General features: G+C 41.2%; 1 protein-coding gene across 2 annotated transcripts in view; it reads right to left on the reverse strand.

Annotated features, from left to right (window-relative positions):
• LOC127628764 (contactin-4-like) overlaps nucleotides 1–6567 on the reverse strand; it is a 168002-nt gene extending 161435 nt beyond the window's left edge. For both annotated transcript variants that reach the window (XM_052105631.1, XM_052105630.1), the window contains exon 1: nucleotides 6332–6567. The gene's annotated coding sequence lies outside the window, so the exon portion shown is untranslated. The remainder of the gene's footprint in view (nucleotides 1–6331) is intronic.
• Between the last annotated feature and the right edge of the window lie 312 nt (nucleotides 6568–6879).

Genomic DNA, 6879 nt, shown 5'->3' on the forward strand with positions numbered 1-6879 from the left:
CAGTTTTTGTTTTTGTTTAAGGAATTCAGGGACATCCAAGCTATTACATCTTCAAAAAGACAATAGAGATTCAAGTGCATTTTTGTGAGTATATTACAAAGGTAAATAAATGTGGGTGTCATCAGCATAACAGTGGAAGGTTTTTAAAAAATAGAGATTGATACTGCAATTAATGAAAACGTCTCTGGTTACTTAAGTGTAACCCTTGTTCCCTGAAAAAAGCTGAATGAGATGCTGCACTGGAAAGCGCTCTGGGAACAGCTTTATGGGTGACCAGCTGTGAATATGTGTGCAACACGTCAATGAACATTGACCCGAATTTATAGCCTCTGCCGGTGTAATCATTGGATGCACCTGCAGCAGAGCTATAAATAGATAAGTCACAGGTGCATCGTCAGGTATTTTGTCTGAAGAGCAGTCCTGGGGCATCCCAGTGCGGCAGTGAAGCGCAGCATCTCGTTACGCTTTTTTCAGGAAACAAGGTTTACCCTTAAGTAACACGAGACGTTCCCTTTTCAAAAAGCTACACATCTGATGCTGTGCTGGAAAGCGCTCTGGGAACGAGAATACCCACGCCGCCGCACTGTGGCTGTCCGGACCCCCTACAGTTGTGTAGTGTGTTCACAAGAGCGTGAGAGGTCTCAGACATGAGCTTGAGATGTCAACTCAAGGACATAAGATCCCGGAGTGGCATGAACATCTAAACTACAAAATCTGATGAATGTGTGTGGAGAGGACCAGCCTGCTGCATCACAAACATGTTGCAGAGGGACACCTCTTGCCAAGGCTTTGGAGGAGGCGACCCCTCTGGTAGAGTGAGCCCTGATACCTACTGGCGAAGCTTGACCGCGCACTTCGTAGGCCAGGGAAGTAGCATCCCTCAACCAATGTGACATAGGCTGCTTGGTGGCGACCTCAAAAACTAATAGTTGCCCTGACTTACGCCACTGGCTAGTGTGGTGGACATAAGTCTGAAGGGCATGGACTGGACAAAGTCTGTGAAGACTTTCCTGCTCCGGCGTTGCAAATGGCAGGGAGCAGAAGGCCTCGAGAGTGACCGGATGTAAGGTCGAGAAAGGTACCTTAGGCAGATAGTCAGGGTGAGGGTGCAAAAATTGCTTTAGCCATTCCTGGGGCAAACTCTAAACAGGCTGACAAAACAGACAGAGCCTGTAGGTCCCCAATTCTCTTTAGAGAGGTAATCGCCATAAGAAACCATTTTGAGAGTCAGAAGTCTGCCAGACGCTGACTCTAGAGGTTCGAATGGGGTCTCAACCAGACCCTCAAGGACCATTGCTAGGTCCCATGAAGTGGTCCTGTTCCTAGCAGGAGGCCACAGTCACTTGGCTCCACAAATGAAGCGAGCGAGTAGAGGATGCCTCCCAAAGGGCACCCTGTCCATCAAGACATGGCAAGCCGAAATGGCGGCCACACAGACCCTGAGAGTAGCGGGGTATATGCCTGTTGACAGTTTTCCCTGCAGAAAGTCCAGAACTGAAGCAATCTGGCAGTTAACTGGATCTGCATTACGTGCACTGCACCATCTTTCAAAGACACCCCATTTATTGGCGTAACTTCTAGTGGGGGGGGGGCTGGGTGACTCAGAGAGAAGTAGGGGAGACATTGCGCTGTTCGTTGTGGCGAAGAGGTCCACTTCTGCCCTGTAAAATCTCACCCTGATTTGTTCCAAGTAGAGGCAGGCTTAGCACTTAAAATGGTCTCGGTAACCTCAGGAGAAAGCTCTGTGTGCCTAAGTTGGTACCCTTTAGGGGCCAAACATGAAGGTTCCACAGCTCAGGCCGGGGATGAAATATTGTCCCCTGTGCCTGAGACAGAAGGTCCCTCCTGTCCGGAATCCCCAAGGCAAGCCATCGAGGAGAGACATTATCTCCGAGAACCATACCCTGTTCGGCCAGCGCGGCGCTATCAGTAATAGGCAGGACCCTTGCTGGCGAACTCTGGCCAAGACTCGCCAGCAAGAGCAGAGAAACCGGGGGAAATGCCTACAGACGCATTCTTGGCCATGTATGCACCATCGTGTCCAGACCCAGGAGCGGGCTGGGTGACTCAGAGAGAAGTAGGGGGGACATTGCGCTGTCTGTTAAGAGGCGAAGAGGTCCACTTCTGCCCTGTAAAATCTCACCCAGATTTGTTCCACTACCTCGGGGTGGAGTTTCCACTCCAACGTCAGTCTCTTCTGTCTGGACGGTAAATCTGCTCCCACATTCAGGCATCCAGGGATATAAAACACCCTGAGTGACAGGAACGTGTCATAAAATTCAGCTGACGTGAACGTGGGCCTTCTTGATGTTTATGTAAGAGACTACTGCTGTATTGTCCACCCACACCAAGACATAGCAGCCTCTGGAGGAAGTATTTCTGGGCCAGAAATACAGCCATCAATTTGAGACAGTTAATGTGCCAATCGAGCTGATGACCCTCCTTTTCCCCTTGAGCTGGACGACCACTTAAGACTGCTACCCAGCCCGTCAGGGAGGCGTCTGTCGTTAGCAAACTGCGATGACAAGACGCACCTAGAGTGGGACCCAAAGTGAGGAACCGGGGTCTGAACCACATAGAAAGGGAACAAAGCACTAAACACTGTTTAGTGTGACATGCTCACTGACAGCTGATTAATAGCCTTCGCGATGATCTTTAGCCTCCGAAGTTCTGCCATTGTCAGAAATGTTGCATCACAGTCATATAGTGTGACTGCTATTACGACGGCCATATGAGTCCACTCCTATCTCGCACCCCAATTCACTGTTTTTGGAGAAAAACGTCTGCCCAGTTATCACTCTATAGAAGCTCCTTCAATGTTTTTTCATTTTATATAAAAAAGTTTTAATAAACAAATTATCAGAAAATACTTGGAGAAAACTGTAACACTTCAGCAATATGAATGCATTATTCACCAAATTAAATAAATACAGATCTTACAAAATGAAAATAAATTAATTACTGCATTATCTTAACAAGTTTTTTCTTTACATTTATCATGCACTTTCTATACAACTTTATTTTAATGACTATATTTTACTTTTCATAAATGGACTTTAAACATCTACAAACTTTTTAGTTAAGATCAATACCAAATAAAAAAGTAAGCAATTTATATTGGTAAGTATTTCTGGGACGTTTTAATTCAAATCAGCAGATACAACTGGATCCAATTCTAGAAATCTATTTCATGTTTGTGCATTATCCTTAGGACATTTTCAAGCACAATATATTAGCCTACATGAATTTTTGAAATTTTGTGTGGCTATAGGTTACTAATCTAAAAGTGGAGAAAGACGTACTATAACCCTCCTTTTTTGTTTCCCCTATGTGAATGCAGAAGTTTGTAATTTTTTTGTCTTTTAATTTCCCCAATGAATATTTGCTTTTGGTAGCTAATTATTACTGTAGACTACCTCCCCCACACACGTTCATTCAGCACATCAGTAATTTTCTGAATTTTTGATAAGGCTGTATTATTATAGGCCAATTTGTCAAAATCTGTGTTTCTTTTGATATGTTATGCTCATGATGGAGTGATAATGGAGCATTTTTCTTGATATCGTTTCACAGGTGTTTGTAAATTCACTGCCATTGTTTCCTTTTGGTAATGGTCAAAAAGTTGACATCACTGAAACAGGTCAATTCCGCAGAAGCTCATGTTCACTGATCAGGGTGATTGAGACCACAGTCGGCTACGATGTGTTTCGTAAAGTCTGACATAGTGTCGCACAGTTTGTCATGGCAATCTCAATGCATTAATATCATACAGTCTTACAAGGAACAATCTTAAAGGACTGTAAAACACTGTTCTACAGTATGTAGCAGACTTTAGTGTTTTAAAATTGATTGAATGATTGCATTTAAGTAGTTAAACAGAACAATATGTTTGTATGTTTCAAGAATTGTCTGTACTATTCCCCTATCAGAACCCTGTACTTGTAAGAGATTATATCAATTCATTTTCATATGACTAAATGGTTGTTTCTGAAATCTAATTTAGTTTGAGGTTAGATTCTCAACTCTCTTTCTCTTTCTGTCTTTTGCCTTTCGAAATGTGGGGAACTTTGTCATCAGTAAACTTTCTCTCAACTGATTGAAACTCACATTTTACTCCTGTTCATCATTTAAACTTACTGGACTCTCTCATGGGTATAACTGTATTTCCATATACTGTATATATATGTGTGTGTGTGTGTGTGTGTGTGTGTGTGTGTGTGTGTGTGTGTGTGTGTGTGTGTGTGTGTGTGTAAAATTGTCAACACATGTGACTATACAATGCATTTAGGCTACACATTTAATCACATGGTGTGTTCCTAGGGAATTTTAAAAAAATGACCCTGCAGTTGCTAGTTGCATGCTCAACATTGAACTACATAAATAAATAATTATTTTGCTTGTTTTTCAAAACTAGGATGTCAAAATACTTTTCTGTATCATAATCAGTAAAATGTATTTATTCTTTCTCTTTAAATGTAAGAGGTACAGTATGACACTCATACTGAAACTATTTGTACGGCTTCTTAAAAAAAATATATATATATATGTTTTTTTTTTTTTTATAATTGGCTGGAAAATGAATGGTGCAAAGATCTAAAGCATGTATTCAGTATGTTTGGAATCACACCTCAAACTATACCTGCCAAGGATCCTCTGTAGTCTTCTGAAGATAAGCTCTCTATGACTCAACAAGCAATTCAGGGAGAGGGGTATTAATCTAATATGCCACAGAAGACAATCCTCTCTGATTACCTTTGCCCCCTTGCCTTGCATCAACTCAGAGATATGTGCAAATACTTTTAGGCTCCCTAATGATGCCTTGAGAACTCATTCCTGCTTTTTCTCTCCCTTAAACTTGTGACAAACCAGTAGAGCGCAGCAAAACTGCCTCTACCTAAAGTGCAATTGTGTGTGAATGAATGAGCACTCATTTACAGTCTGCATTTTATAAATTCTTTCAAATACACTATCTAACCTAAACACGCACTGCCTTAAATCGCCAGTCTCAGGGGGAAAACAAGAAAACATAAGTATATTCATCAGAGATTATGATGATTTAAAGGTTGCTCTACATATTGCAGGTTTGGCATATAGCTATGTGATGAGAAAGGGACATTATTATTATTATTATTTTATTATTATTGAAGGAACTTTATTATGTATTGTCTTATGTGGGCTGCCTTTTAATGTCTCCTGTCGTCTAATGCTGAGAATAATTATGTGAAACATCATCTGATGATGAGGAACTTTGAAAGACTTCACCTTCTGTGTTGTGAATCAAGCCACTTTTTCAAGGAAATTACAATTCTCAAACAGACAGATACTTCCTGAGAAATAAATGTATCCATAAAAGAAAAAACCTAATCAAAGTGGTGTGATGTTTATGACAGAGTGCATGCTATATTTTCAATTATTCAAAATGACATGAAAGAAAGATTTATACAATATATTGCTACAAGAAATGTACATATTGCAATTATCATACAAAGGAAACGTACACCAGTGGAATCATAATCTTAACTGGATTAATAATTTTGCAAACAATCAAACAGTGAACATGAGATTGATATGGAAGTTATGCAAATTTAATGTATGACTAAAAATAAACTGCTTTAGCGCATTTACCCCAATTGTTTCTTTAATAGTCTGCATATTTGTATAGTTCATACAAGGTGCATAGGCTGCAGCATGAAAGTGTCTGGGCAGATTTTGAGACTGAGATCATTCCAATTCCAGTTCACTGAATAAACAGGATTTTTTCAGGACTATTTGGTCTATTTGGTCACAGATAGAAAGTCTGTAATAATCTGTAAAGAATGATGGTGAAAGTATTCGATGCCACAGAGTCAATTATGAAAATGGTTAGTTAAATTACATCTGTGGTCAGGGCTGGATTGTTAATTTAGCATAAAGGGCGGACTGTCCATCGGGAGAACCGGGCCGGCTGCTGAAATGAGCAGAACGGGCCACAAAACTGCGCCGCGATATACCGAAGGACATCGATATGCAGAAAAGAACAGCGACACCCGCTCAACAACTTTTGGGCCAGTTTCTATGTAAAATACAGGGCCAATTTCTCTTCCCAGTCCACCCCTGGCTGTGGTTAGTAATTTAGACGTTCAATAATACTGCATAAAATAAAAATGTTACAAATACTTCTGTGAAAGCACTACCAATATCATTTATACTCCGAATATTAGGCTAAACTCCGAAAGTAAAGGAGCCTATTTCGTCTAAATGTAAAACATAAAGTACCGCTTTAAAAAAAAGAAAAAATTAAATACCCCATGTCTGTCTCAATTCGCGCCATTTCTGTCTCAAACTCATTTACCTGTTTACTTCGGTTTTCAGCCTCTTCGCGTGTGCCGCCGTATCAGCAGCATCTCCTCTCCAGCCATTCCTCAATAGCAGAGTCGCTTCACTAACAAGAGCTTTTAACAAGAACACATTTCTCCTTTTCCCCCAAGATACTCCTTGAGAAACAGGAAAATGTGTTGACAGCAGTGAAACCCACTGGACTTCGACAGCAAACGCGAAATTAGCCAAACGCTTTACGCGATAACGAGATGCATATCCTCCGCGCGCTCCAGAAGTCTGTTCAGCCTCACATGCAGAGGTTGAATACACTGATCCATTCCACACTGCGCCATGCGCCAACGTGTGTGGACACACTCAGTGCTTTCACACCCCTCTGTGACGCAAAACAAACTTCATATAACTTGCCCTGTCAGTTCATGTGCACTGATCAGAGAAATCATTGCATCCACAGTGGAAAGAGAGTAGGACTGATAGAAAAATACAGATTGCTACTTGAGACATCAAAATGTTAGAAGACCTCAAGGTTTTAACACATCAATAAAATAGCAGTCTTACATTTCC

Source organism: Xyrauchen texanus, chromosome 35 (assembly GCF_025860055.1).
Source record: "Xyrauchen texanus isolate HMW12.3.18 chromosome 35, RBS_HiC_50CHRs, whole genome shotgun sequence".
Classification (NCBI taxonomy): Eukaryota; Metazoa; Chordata; class Actinopteri; order Cypriniformes; family Catostomidae; genus Xyrauchen; species Xyrauchen texanus.